The 14372-nt window shown below is 42.9% G+C and overlaps 1 protein-coding gene and 1 pseudogene across 3 annotated transcripts in view; one reads left to right on the top strand and one right to left on the bottom strand.

Moving 5' to 3' along the window:
- Positions 1 to 14372, top strand: part of LOC116981965 (signal transducer and activator of transcription 5B-like) — a 91227-nt gene that overhangs the window by 41317 nt on the left and 35538 nt on the right. The window lies entirely within an intron of this gene.
- LOC116981730 lies at positions 8463 to 10761 on the bottom strand (annotated as a pseudogene).

Here is a 14372-nt window from a genome sequence, read left to right as displayed (position 1 = left end):
GCATGTTCAAAAATAGCTTCTTCCCAACCTTAAGGCTCTTGAATATTACATGGAGGGCGGCACAGTGGTGCACCTGGTGGAGGTGCTGCCTCACTGTGCCAGAGATCCGGGTTTGATCATGACCTCGGGTGCTCTCTGTATGGAGTTTGCACGTTTCCCTGTCACCGCTTGGGTTTCCTCTTGTGCTCCGGTTTCCTGCTACATTCTGCGGGTGTCTGAGATTGTAGATTAATTCTCCTATGAAAACTGCCCCTAATTTGTAGGGAGCAGATGAGAAAGTGGGATAACATCAAACTAGTATCAGCAGGTCAGCATGGACTGGTGGACCAAAAGGCCTGTTTCCTAGCTGTATCTTTCAATTAATCAATTGTACAATGCTAGCCTTAACTGTGAACTTCTATAGATTGTCTTTGATTGCATTAAGGACGTTGTTTTTTCCCCACTAGTATTGTGGTTATTAATTTATATATTTTTGGTTATTATATATTATCTATAGATCTGTTCTGCTGCATTTCATCATTCTGTTATCGATACATATGACAATTAAACATTCATGACAATCTTGACTGTCGACTCTTTCTTCCATTAACATTGTAAACTCTGGTCACAATGACCAGTAACTATTCTGCTAAGCAATGCAAGATCATCTCCCCCACTTGACAAACTTGCAGTTTGCTTTCTCCCAATCCTTTAAACTTTAGCCCCTAGTTTTTTCTAATCTATTATTGTCCAGTCCACAAATCATCTTAAGATATAGGAGCAGAATTTGGCCATTTGACCCATCAAGTCTGCTGCACCATTTGAGTACAGCTGATCTATTTTTCCCTCTCAACCCCCCCCCCCCCCCCCCCCCGCCCCCCCTCCCCATTCTCATGCCTTCATACCGTAACCTTGGACGCCCTTACTAATATAGGACTTATCAATGATTGGCTTCCACCACTGCTTTAGGCAATGAATTCCACAGATTTACCATCCTCTGGCTAAAGAAATTCCTCCTCATCTCTATTCTAAAGGTACGTCCATTTAATTATGAGCCTGTGCAATCTAGTCCAAGACTCTCCCACAACTGGAAGCACTACTAGTCCCACTTGGACAATCTCCTTTAAACTTTGCCCCTCTCACCATAAAGCTATGGGCGCTAGAATTTGATGTTTCCATCCTGGGAAGAAGGCTCTAACTGTCTACCCTAGCCATGCCTCTCATAATTTATATACTTGTCAGATCTCCCCTCAGCCACTGGCATTCCAGAGAAACCAATCCAAGTCTGTCCAACTTCTTGTTGTAGCTCATATGCGCTAATACAGGCATCATTTTGGTAAACCTCCTCAACACCCTTTCTAAAGCCTCTGCATTCTTTCTTCATTGAGGTAACCAGAACTGCACGCAATATTGTAAATACATCTTAACCAAAGTCGTATAAAGCTACATCGTGACTTCCTGGCTCTTATGTTTAATACCTTGACCAGTGAAGGCAAGCGTACCATATATTCCCTTTACCACTCTGTCTACTTGTGTTGCCACGTTCATTCAATTAGGGACTTTGACCCCACAATCCCTCTGTACATCAGTGCTGTTACGGGTCTTGCCATTAACTATATATTTTCCCCTGGATTTAGCCTTCCTAAGTGTAGCATCTCTCACTAGCTCAGATTAAACTCCATCTGCATTTCTCCGCCTATATCTTCAGCTGATCCAGATCAAGTTGTATACTTTGACAGCTTTCTTTACAGTCCGCAACTCTAACGATCTTTGTGTCATCTTCAAACTTACTAACCAACCCCTTCTACATTTATGTATGTCATTTATAAACCAGCGTCTGCAATTCCTTGCTACACAAACAAAAGAAGTCCCAGCACAGATCTTTGCAGAATTCCAGGGTTCACAGACCTGCAGCCTGAATATTGTTCTTCCACCACAACCCTCTGTCTTCTATTAGTAAGCCAGTTATGAACCCAAATGGCCATTTCACTATGGACCCCGTTCATCTTAATTGTCTGGATCAGCCTACCATGGGGGACTTTTATCAAATGTCTTACTAAAATACATGTAGACAACATCCACCACACTGCCTTCATTAATCACCTTCATCGTCACCTTAAACTTGAATCAAGTTAGTAAGCTATGGCCTACTATACACAGCCATACTATCCAAGTTCTCTTAAGTTCATACTGCACACTTGAGGAATAGGACCACCATGTTAGGTGGTGGTGGTGAGATTTGAGATAAGAAATGATGTTTTCATGGAGAGGAGGAAAGAAGAAAATACAACTGTCAATGTGAAGGCCCCAAATGGGTGAGAAGAGATCCAAGTACTCAACTCATTGGTGTTGATAGCCAAGTTGGGTGGGAAGGGGGGGGGGGGGTTATAATTCAAATTTCCCAAAATAGTTCCTTTAAAGAAACAATATTAAGGGTGGCAAGGTGGTCCAGCGGTAGAGTTCTGTCTTACAGCGCCAGTTCGATCCTGACTGCGTGAGTTTTTCTCTAGTGCTCAGGTTTCCTCCCACACTCCAAAGACATAGATTTGTAAGTTAATTTGGCTTCGGAAAAATTTGTAAATTGTCCCTAGTGTGTAGGATAGTGCTCGAGTACAGGTATCACTGGTCAGTGCGGACCCGGTGGGTCGAAGGGCCTATTTTTTTTTGCTGTATCTCTAAACTAAACTAATATTTAACCAAAAAAATATGCTATGAAGTAGAGAATTATTTGAGGGTGGAATCCTGTGACTGATAACGTTAACATTATTGGTTTGGAGTAAATCTTAAATTATATTTCAAGAAATGACGTTGTACACATTTAAAAAAAAATGTATTTAGGATGATGGCAGGTTAGAGGGTGCAGTTGCTGATAGTTTAGTGAGCTGAGGAACACAGAATAACTGGCTTATTTTGACTCTGGCAGTTCCTTGATCACCGGTCAATGCTAAGGTTGATTTGATCTGTAGTGATGTTTCAGCATTCCAGTATTCGGAGAGAGGGAAGTTCCAACTGATAATTTGGAACAACATGCATATGTAGAATTATTACTTTTTCTGTAAATTCATAGAGAAATACAGCTTGGAAATGAACCCTTTGGCTCACTGAGTCCACATCGACCACCTATTTGCACTAATACCACTCAAATGCCACTCAATACCACTCAATATATTAATGATTTGGACGAGGGAATTGAATGCAACATCTCCAAGTTTGCGGATGACACAAAGCTGGGGGGCAATGTTAGCTGTGAGGAGGATGCTAGGAGGCTGCAAGGTGACTTGGATAGGCTGGGTGAGTGGGCAAATGCATGGCAGATGCAGTATAATGTGGATAAATGTGAGGTTATCCACTTTGGCGGCAAAAACAGGAAAGTAGACTATTATCTGAATGGTGGCCGATTAGGAAAAGGGGAGATGCAACCAGACCTGGGTGTCATGGTACACCAGTCATTAAAAGTAGGCATGCAGGTGCAGCAGGCAGTGAAGAAAGCGAATGGTATGTTAGCATTCATAGCAAAAGGATTTGAGTATAGGAGCAGGGAAGTTCTACTGCAGTTGTACAGGGTCTTGGTGAGACCACACCTGGAGTATTGCGTACAGTTTGGTCTCCTAATCTGAGGAAAGACATTCTTGCCATAGAGGGAGTACAGAGAAGGTTCACCAGGCTGATTCCTGGGATGTCAGGACTTTCATATGAAGTAAGACTGGACAGACTTGGCTTGTACTCGCTAGAATCTAGAAGATTGAGGGGGGATCTTATAGAAACTTACAAAATTCTTAAGGGGTTGGACAGGCTAGATGCAGGAAGATTGTTCCCGATGTTGGGGAAGTCCAGAACAAGGGGTCACAGTTTAAGGATAAGGGGGAAATCTTTTAGGACCGAGATGAGGAAAACATTTTTCACACAGAGAGTGGTGAATCTCTGGAATTCTCTGCCACAGAAGGTAGTTGAGGCCAGTTCATTGGCTATATTTAAGAGGGAGTTAGATGTGGCCCTTGTGGCTAAAGGGATCAGGGGGTATGGAGAGAAGGCAGGTACAGGATACTGAGTTAGATGATCAGCCATGATCATATTGAGTGGCGGTGCAGGCTCGAAGGGCCGAATGGCCTACTCCTGCACCTATTTTCTATGTTTCTATGTTTCTAAATCCCGATGTGCCCCACAACATCGTTTGCCTCAGATTCTACCAACCATCTATACACTATACACTGGGGGCAATTTGCAGTGTCCAATTAACAACCCACCCATCTTTAAGGTGATGGAGGAAATCCGAGCACCAGGACGAAACCTGTGCGGTCACTGGAAAAACATGCAGACTCCACACAGACAGAACTGGAGGCTAGGTTTGAACCTGTGTCTCTGACGCTGTGAAGCAACAGTTCTATGACTTTGTGTTAGCAGTTGTTGCTGGGTTTAATATGATTTATAAAAGGAAGTCTCCCTTGTATGACCAGAGTCAAGGTAATCTATAGTAAGACTGAGGGCGAACAAAAAAAATTGTTATCAAGTCCTTTAGCTTTCCAAGTAGTTTTCTTTCACCAGACAAACTGAGGCCTTCACGCAATTTGTTTAATTAACATAAGCCAATCAAAAATAAGCAATTTACAAATTTGAACCTTGAATTTCCAGATAGAAATTCCTGCATTTGTTTTCCTACGATTCCACTTTTTAAATTTATGAGATTCCAATCTTATGAATTGTTTTTGTTTAAACATAGCTATTTTCCTTTTCAGTTTTGAGTTAGTATATCTATTTTAAATGTGAAATGTCTCCAAAGGCAACACTATAAAATTAGCTGTTAAAGTTTTTATTGAATTATATACCATTTGATAAAAAATAATTGATTTATCTTGTGTCAATTTTCCTCCTGGTCAAATGCTGTAAGTGTGTGTTTGTGGTTATGAATTAAATTTAAGTGATCGTTCATTAAAGTGGAGCATTTGGTTTTTAGATAAACATTTTATGGGTTAATGGAAATACTATCTCTATGGAATTTCTACAAGCAATTGTTGATGTGCAACTTAAGTGCTCAGTTAGTTTCTGTGCGTCACATTGAGTCAAAATTGCAATGTGGGGGAAGAGATGGTATGAATTTTGCTTCATTTGGTTAGTACAGTCAGGGCAACATCTTACTAGGGAAAATAATACCATCTTTAGTCTTCCTGTTGCTATGAATTTGATATCTTAGCAATATCTTGTAATTGTATAATTTGGTACTGCCACTGGAACAATTCTGATTCATTCGGACAGCTGCTGGTTGTGCACCAACAAACAAACAAAGTCATTTGGCAACAAGGACTTCTTGGGCTTAAAAATTCAAGCTAGTTATACAAGCATCTAAATCCTTAGTTTTCAGTTAAGTTTATTGTGTAAAACTTTGTTCTGCACTCAGTAGGTAAATGTTTTGAATTCAAATACTTTCTGATCATTAATTCAGATTCAGATTCAGATTCAACTTTAATTGTCATTGTCAGTGTACAGTACAGAGACTACGAAATGCAATTGAAGTTTAGTCAGGCTGATCAGTTCAGAGGTATATTTATGGCCTTTTGCAAAACTGATTCTACTAAAGGTGCACAACCTTTTATCCGAAAGCCTTGGGACCAGATACTTGTCGGATTTCGGAATTTTTCGGATTTCCGAATGGAAGATTTTTAACGTAGATTAAGTAGGTAGCGCGGGCGGCTTGAAAAGTCTGGAGCGGCTGCCTCCTTTCCGGAGACCGGGGAATCATTGTAAATCATTGCATAAATGTTAGTCAGTTAGTTTGGAGGGATTTTATGGGGGGGGGGTGAAGGGGGAAACTTTAATTCTTAGTCCCCTACCTGGTCGGAGAGGCGGGGAGCGGGCAATGCCTTACAGGGTCGCCGTGCAGTAAGCTCCGGAGCGCTCTTGCCGCCGACTCCCAACATCGCGGAGCTGGGGGCTCCGTCCGGCCGTGGGCGGAGCCGGTTGTAGCTCCGACCCCGGCAACTCTACCCCTGGCTGCGCGGCGCTCCAAATCCAGCGCCGCCCGCCCGCAGCCCCAGCTCCGCGATGTTGGGAGTCGGCGGCGTCGCAGCGCTGGGATACCAGTGGGGAGCGGGCAATGCCTTACCGGGTCGCCGTGCGGTAAGCTCCGGAGCGCTGTGGCCGCCGACACACAACATGTCGGCGGCCACAGCGGAGCTGGGGCTGCGGGCGTCCGGCCACAGGCCGCGCTAGATTTGGAGCGCCGCGCAGCCAGGGGTAGAGTTGCCGGGGTCGGAGCTACAACCGGCGCCGCCCGCGGCCGGACTCCCGCAGCCCCAGCTGGGAGTTGGCGGCCACAGCGCTCCGGAGCTTACTGCACGGCGACCCGGTAAGGCATTGCCCGCTCCCCGCCTCTCCGACCAGGTAGGGGACTAAGAATTAAAGTTTCCCCCTTCACCCCCCCCTTCACATAAAAGCCCTCCAAACTAACTGACTAACATTTAAGCAATGATTTACAGATGTTTAAGTGTCTCCCCGGTCTCCGGGGAGGAGGCAGCCGCTACAGTAGTACAGACCTGGGTTGACCGTGGGTCGTTTCGGGTCAAGTTTGGCGTCAAACGCGAGCTTTGGTGTGCAGACGACATCCTGGAAAAAATGGCCGGTTTTCGGAGTTTATCGGTTTCCGGAACTCCGGATAAAAGGTTGTGCACCTGTACTACAATTTGCTTTAAGTATCAATGGTCTTTCCCAATTTCCTGATTTATGGTCATTGCCAAACTCTGAAGTGTATTACCTGCTGAAGTTCCATCCTAAACAAGAACTTGATTAGCTGATTTGTTAACAGACTCCTGATAATTAAGTTATTAAACGTGAATTTCCAATGGTCTAGAAACTGGGACAAATTTCTACTGGTGATCCGCAGTGTGAAGTGTTTGTATCTTTACATCTGAGGTATTAGTGGAATATTAGTCAGCTGTTTCAGATCTTTAACCACAATGTGTCACTAATCAAATTTTTTTGTGAGAGGAATTCAGAAGCTCAACCAGTAAGTGGAAAGGAACTGTCATGACTGATGCAGAGTCTTGACTCAAAACATTGACCATTCCTTCCCCTTTCCCTACCCCTCCAACCCCCTCAAACACACTACAACAGCTGCTGCTCGGCCAGCTGAGTTCCATCAACTGATTGGTAATTGTAATTGGCCAATAGTTTATTATTGTCCCATGGATCGAGAGTGAAAACCTCTCAATCCAGTGAAAAACTTTATTTTGCTTGTTAGCCAGTCAAAATGGTACCATATATGAGTACATTCAGCCATTGCAGAAGTACAAGAGGTAGTACTGCTAATAACAGTGGGATAGAAACCGACTGAATCTGGTCATATTTGTTTTGGCAAGTTTTTTTATCTTCTGCCTGATAGAAGAGGAGAGCAGGGGGAATGACTGGAGTGTACACGGTCCTCGGTTATGTTAGCTGCGATGGACAGGGCTGCACCCACATCTCTCTGCAATTTGTTGCAGTCTAATTGGGAGCAATTGTCAAACCAAGGTTTGATGCTTCCTGATAGGATGCTTTCTACAGTGCATCTGTGGAAAGTGATAAGCTGTACCTGCATGCTTGCTTTCAGTGACCCAGGTCTCGTTGTACCTTCCCGTTTCCTAATCTGACACAATTCAGATAATAATCTACCTTCCTGTTCTTGCCACCAAAGTGGATAACGTCACATTTATCCCCATTATACTGCATCTGCCGTGCATCTGCCCACTCACCCAACCTATCCAAGTCGCCCTGCAGCTTCATAGCATCCTCATCGCAGCTCACGCTGCCACCCAGCTTTGTGTCATCCGCAAACTTGGAGATATCACTTTTAATTCCCTCATCTAAATCGTTAATATATATTGTAAATAACTGGGGTCCCAGCACCGAGCCTTGCGGAACCCCACTAGTCACTGCCTGCCATTCTGAAAAGGACCCGTTAATTCCTACTATTTGCTTCCTGTCTGCCAACCAGTTCTCTATCCATATCAGTACCCTACCCCCAATACCATGTGCTCTAATTTTGCACACTAATCTCTTGTGTGGGATCTTGTCAGGGTTTTTGAAAGTCCAGATACACCACATGCATTGGCTTTCCCTTATCCATTCTACTTGTTACCTCCTCAAAGAACATTCCAGAACATTAGTCAAGCATGATTTTCCCTTCATAAATCCATGCTGACTTTGACCGATCCTGTCACTGCTTTCCAAATGCGCTGCTATAACATCTTTAACAATCAATTCAAGCGTCTGATGTAAGGCTAACTGGTCAATAATTCCCCGTTTTCTCTCTCCCTCCTTTCTTAAAAAGAGGGGTTACATTGGCTACCCTCCAGTCCACAGGAACTGATCCAGAGTCGAGCGAACATTGGAAAATGATCACCAATGCATCCACAATTTCTAGGGCCACCTCCTTGAATACTCTGGGATGCAGACCATCAGGCCCTGGCAATTCATCTGCTTTCAGTCCCAACAGTTTACCTAACACTCCTCCAGTTCACCTAACAGCACCACCGTTGTCCACCAGCCGCCAAACATACCGAAAAGTCACCATCCTCCTGAGGGATTGTAGTCGTGGTACTGTTCTCTGACCCTTCGAACCTTCTCTACAGCTTCCTGGATGTAGTCAGCGAGGTTGGTGATCTTCTCTTTTACCCCACTCAAGGTCAAACCAGTCACCGAGTCTGCATGACCACACATGGTAGAAATTAACTTGTTTTGTCGGAGGTCCCAAACCTTAATGCTGTTATCAATACCACCAGAAATAATCTGATCGCTTGTGTCATTAAACATTGCTGCCAGTGCTTGGTACGTGCTTTGAAACGTATGGGTTGCAGCCTTCTTCCGATTGTCCCATAGCTTCATTGTTTTGTCATCGCTTCCTATACAGACCAACTGTGGACCCCGTCGGGCTGGATGACATGAATTCACAAAGGATGAGTGACCTTTAAGCCTCATTATTCTTTCACCGCTGTCCCACACTGCTATAGTTTTGTCTGTTGATGCTGGAAAAAGCATACTGCCATCTGTGTTATAATGCAATTCCATCACTGCTCCATTGTGACCTTTCAATGTAGCATAATTATCGCAGTCGCCATATCTATTCCAAAACAATAAGGGTCGATCAAATCCTGCAGATGCCAGTGTTGATTAATTCGAGTGAAATATACAACAATAAACATGTCCCTTGTGACCCGTTAAAAGTTTTAGAGGAGCTTGAAGACTTGAGGTTCTTGGTCCCGCCTGCAGCACGGCATGCTCTGGACTCCCCTGCACTGAGGGAGGCAGCTTGGTGTGGGGGTGCTTGACCTGCACCAGCACCATCACGTCTGCTATTTTTACCTTTTCTATTCTATTCGTCTGATTCTGCCGACTACGCCAATTGTTTCAAGGGATCAGGGTAAAGGATCTGACGAGTAGAACAGAAAAAGGCTCATTCATCTGTTTGTTACAAATCAGTTTTACTGGCAAGAAAGAACAAAAACAATACTTGTCTAGGTATGCGCGGGGTCCTTTTCCTCTCCCTTTCTCTCCCTCCCCGCGCTGATCGCGACTCAGCCCTTCGGTGAAACCCTCTCGTTCATGAACTAACAAGGCTTACTGGCGCCTGCAATTGAAATAACTGCCGGCAAGTCCTGGCCAATAGCGCTGCTCCCGAATTCAAACTATAACCAATGGCAGGAGACTGCATCCACGCGAGGCCTCCCCCCACCCCCCCCCCCACCTTGGGAACAAAGCTATCAGCCGCAGACTGGTGCGTAAAGCAATACACAGCGCTACAGACGGCGCGTAAAGCAATACACACAGCGCAGCCGGTTTGGCGCGCAAAGATTTAAACAGAGCACTGTTGGCTCAGCGCATGGAAATTGAAACAAAGTGCTGTCGACTGCAGCGCTATGCATTCTAAATATAGCGCTACTGGCCATAGCACTATGGTGTTTAAATATGGAGCTACTGCCCACAGCGCTATGGGTTTTAAACATAGCGCTATGGGCACAGCGCTATGGGTCACAGACTGTTCGGGCAAAATTATTGTATAACACATTCGTTAATGTTTAAAGCCTATTTGGTTTACATAAAAGCAAACCACTGAGAAGTTTAGAAATACAAAATGAGTTGGTCTTATGATATTCCCATATCACAACTTTAAATTTCATCATGCTTTAGTTGTTTATCTTTCAGTTCCCATGCAGCGCAGAATGGGGTCTTTTTGGCCCATGGCATCCGTGCTGCCTCATAGAGCAATGCCAGTCCTCTCAATAATTTCACCTGTTCTAATTAACCTTGCACCTCCCACTTTCAGAGATTCTATTACTCCTTACAAAACATATTTGTTTTACGAGACAGAGTTGTTAACCCTGTGATCAACCTCCAACCTGGAGGACCAGTGGATCATTCTTCGTCTCGCCTTTACCCTTCGACCTGTCCAGCATGGGCGACCCTAATACGGGACGAATCTCCCGCTGGCATAGCTCTAGGGGTCACTGAGACACACAAGCTCCCCGACCACGACAAGGTTGCAATCCAACGGGGAGGATTTTGCATTATTTATGCATTAAATGGCCAAATATCAATATCGATTTATGTTCTAATTTGAGCAATGGTAAGTAATGAACATTCCAGGTGCAGTTTAAAAATTAGTCCAAGGTTGTAATCTTATTGCGAGTGCAAATTCGAGTGAGTGAGGGAATGAATGAATGAATTAATTAATACTTAGTCACATGACAAATCAAGTGAAATTCTTTGTTTAACCTACCCAAGTAATGCAGCCGACAAAATGACAAAGTATTCCATGCCTGGTCCTCCTTTGTTCTTGAAATACTCAGCATATTATGAACATGTAAATACCAGGCTACTCCGAGTCAAACAGGCACATAAGCAGATCCGCTAGCCCTCCAAGTCTACGCTAACTATCAAGCACACATTACTGATCCGCAATTTTTAAATTCTGTCCACATTGGCATTAACTCTTCCCTGATTCTTCCAGTGGATAATTGGGATAATTTACAGTGACTAACTAACTTTCTAATCTGTATTTCCCCCTCCTGTAGGATATGAGAAGAAACACGGATATTAGAAGGGGAGCCATGTAGACATTTAATTTCCGTTGTCGATAAATATGACAATTAAACACTTTTGACTCTCTTGACACAATGAACAAGTTGCACACAGGCTGCTGTGGAGGTCAGAATTAAAACTTGGGTTGCTGGAACTGTGAGACAGAAGCTCGAATAGTGCTGCCATTTTACTGTCTAGCTGAGCTGGTGTATCACCCAGTTTGTTAAATCATTAGTACCATTAACTCTGTTGAACCATATCCTTAATTATGTAGAGAATATTGTATTTATGTGTAATGCACTGGAAACAGTTTAAGTTGGTGCTGAATTAGTATTACTGCCTCGTTTAATTACTTTTGCTGGTTTGGGAAATTGCTGCATACTGTTCATTATATAAGTGTGCATACAGTCTTATAGAGGTCTTTTGTGCTGCTACCAGCAATCATTGAGAGTCCACTGCAGGGAATCTGGGACCTCAGTTAACAGGGTAGGTAACAGCATACTTCTCATTCATTCTGAAGAAGCTTTAATGAAACATGCAAGGTCAAAATCGGAAACATGAATAGGAATATTTTAGTGCACGGAAAGTTAAATAGATGGAAAGCACTGTGGGATTAAGAAACATAAACAGAGAAAAAATAAAATAAAGTTTTTCATTTTTAAGATTTTTACATCTCCCACAGTAATTTAACTCCTGAAGGAATGAGATGCTGTTTGTGAAAGTACATTTTCAGAGTCTGGTTATAATTAAGACTGTTACAGTTGATTTGTACTTGAGTGGGCTAGTTCTATTTGGTGTTATACACTCGGGGGTTGTTTTGAAAGTAAGTGTTCCAATTTTGCACTCTTTGTTACTCCCTACTGCCTAATCTCTCTGAGACATGTAGCAAAACCTGCTGAGGAACAGGATAGGATTGACAGCAGTTTGTTGTTTTCTGCATTTACATTAAATAGGATTTAGCAAGTGAGTTTGTGGTCCATGGTTATACTCACTGGAAGACCCAGGCCACTGCATTTTATGTGAAGCTATTTAAGATCTTGAGATTTCAATTTTTGGAGCGCTGTTTAATCTTGCATACTGACGTGTGTCTCATTTTCACATCTATATTCCAATTTTTTGAGTGTTTTCAAATAGACTGATTGTGTAAATTTGTGATTTACCATAGGAAATTAGTTTTAGTATTTGTAGGTAAAAACTCTTGCAAGACTGTGCAGAAAGAGTGGGGAATGGGCCGGATTAGATTACATGACAGACCCGATGAACTTACTGCCCACTTCTATGCTTTAATAACTCTATTTGCATCAGTTTTTACTTTTGTTACAAGTGTACATTACAGAATTGTGCTAAACTGTTTGCCCTTTACTTTTTGTTAACCTGACGAAGTTTGACATTTATGGTTTCTGTTAAGATGTGTAAATGCGTAAAGTCTGTTTAATTTGTAGAACATCTGAAGGAATATTAGTGATTTCCTTTGAATTTTAGCAGGAAAGAACTGTTCTTAGGTATTCGTAATGTGCTATTAATTACTACACTTTTTTGTAATATTTGGTATTGATGTTTGTTTCATTATTTGACGTAATACTGTCCTACAGAATAGAAACAGGCCCTTAGGTTCAACCTGCCTGTGCGTGAAACTTTGTTTTGCATTCTATCCGGGCAGATCATATTATACATGAGTACAACAGGTTGTATAAAAGAGAAAAGAAACAGTGCAGAATATAGAGTGACAGCTACAGAGAAAGTGCAGATAAAAAAAGTGCTAAGGCCACAATAAGGTAGATTGGAAGATTCTGAAAATATCTTCAGCATATGAGGGCTTGTTCTGATAACAGCGGGGAAGTTGTTGTTCTTGATTCTGGTGGTATGTACTTTTGAGCTTTTGTATCTTCTATCCAAAGGGAGAGGGGAAAAGAGAAAATGACCGGGGTAAAAGTGGTCCTTGAAGATATTGGCTGTCTTTAGACAACATGAAATATAGATGCAGTTGATAATGTGGAGGGAGAGACAGATTTATGTGATAGACTGGACTCTATCCATTGACTGCAATTTCTTTGGTAGAGCAGGTATTGTACCAATCTAGGATGCCTTCTATGGTGCACCTGAAGAAATTGGGGACATCTGAATGTCCTTAGTCTTCTGAGGAAGCAGAGGTGTTGATGTGCTTTCTTGATATAATTAAAGTTCTTTGACAATGTCAAATTGTGAAGTTTTTGCACCTGGGAACTTAAATCCCGTGACAATTTCAACCTCGGCACCATTGGTGCAGACTGCTGTATACTCCATCCTGTTTCCTGTATTCGATGACTAGCTCCTTCATTTTTTTTACATTAAAGGAGAGGTTGACTTGATACCATGTTACTTAGCTTTCCATTTCCTTTCTGTACTCCTGTTTTGTCAATGTTTTATTGTTTAAGAAGGAACTGCAAATGCTGGAAAATCGAAGGTATACAAAAAAGCTGGAGAAACTGAGCGGGTGCAGCAGCATCTATGGAGCGAAGGAAATAGGCAACGTTTCAGGCCGAATCCCTTCTTCAGACCGGTTCTGAAGAAGGGTTTTGGCCCGAAACCTTGCCTATTTACTTATCAATGTTTTATATCTGGCCCACTGCAGTGGTATCATCTGCAAACATGTAAATAGATCATTTAGTGCAGAACAGGTGTGAGTGCATAGGGAATATAGAAAGGGGCCGAGAATATAGTCGCGTGAACTGGGGTTGAAAATTATCGTGTACAGTTTTGGTCTCCAAATCTGAGGAAGGACATTATTGCCATAGAGGGAGTGCAGAGAAGGTTCACCAGACTGATTCCTGGGATGTCAGGACTGTCTTATGAAGAAAGACTGGATAGACTTGGTTTATACTCTCTAGAATTTAGGAGATTGAGAGGGGATCTTATAGAAACTTACAAAATTCTTAAGGGGTTGGACAGGCTAGATGCAGGAAGATTGCTCCCGATGTTGGGGAAGTCCAGGACAAGGGGTCACAGCTTAAGGATAAGGGGGAAATCCTTTAAAACCGAGATGAGAAGAACTTTTTTCACACAGAGAGTGGTGAATCTCTGGAACTCCCTGCCACAGAGGGTAGTCGAGGCCAGTTCATTGGCTATATTTAAGAGGGAGTTAGATGTGGTCCTTGTGGCTAAGGGGATCAGAGGGTATGGAGAGAAGGCAGGTACGGGATACTGAGTTGGATGATCAGCCATGATCATATTGAATGGTGGTGCAGGCTCGAAGGGCCGAATGGCCTACTCCTGCACCTAATTTCTATGTTTCTATGTTTCTATGTTTCTATGCCTGTCATCGATTGCAGTTTACAGGTCAAGGATCCAGTTATTGAAGGTGACCAGTC

This window comes from Amblyraja radiata, chromosome 16, assembly GCF_010909765.2.
Source record: "Amblyraja radiata isolate CabotCenter1 chromosome 16, sAmbRad1.1.pri, whole genome shotgun sequence".
NCBI classification, from domain to species: domain Eukaryota; kingdom Metazoa; phylum Chordata; class Chondrichthyes; order Rajiformes; family Rajidae; genus Amblyraja; species Amblyraja radiata.
This window is presented reverse-complemented; position numbering and strand designations above follow the sequence as displayed.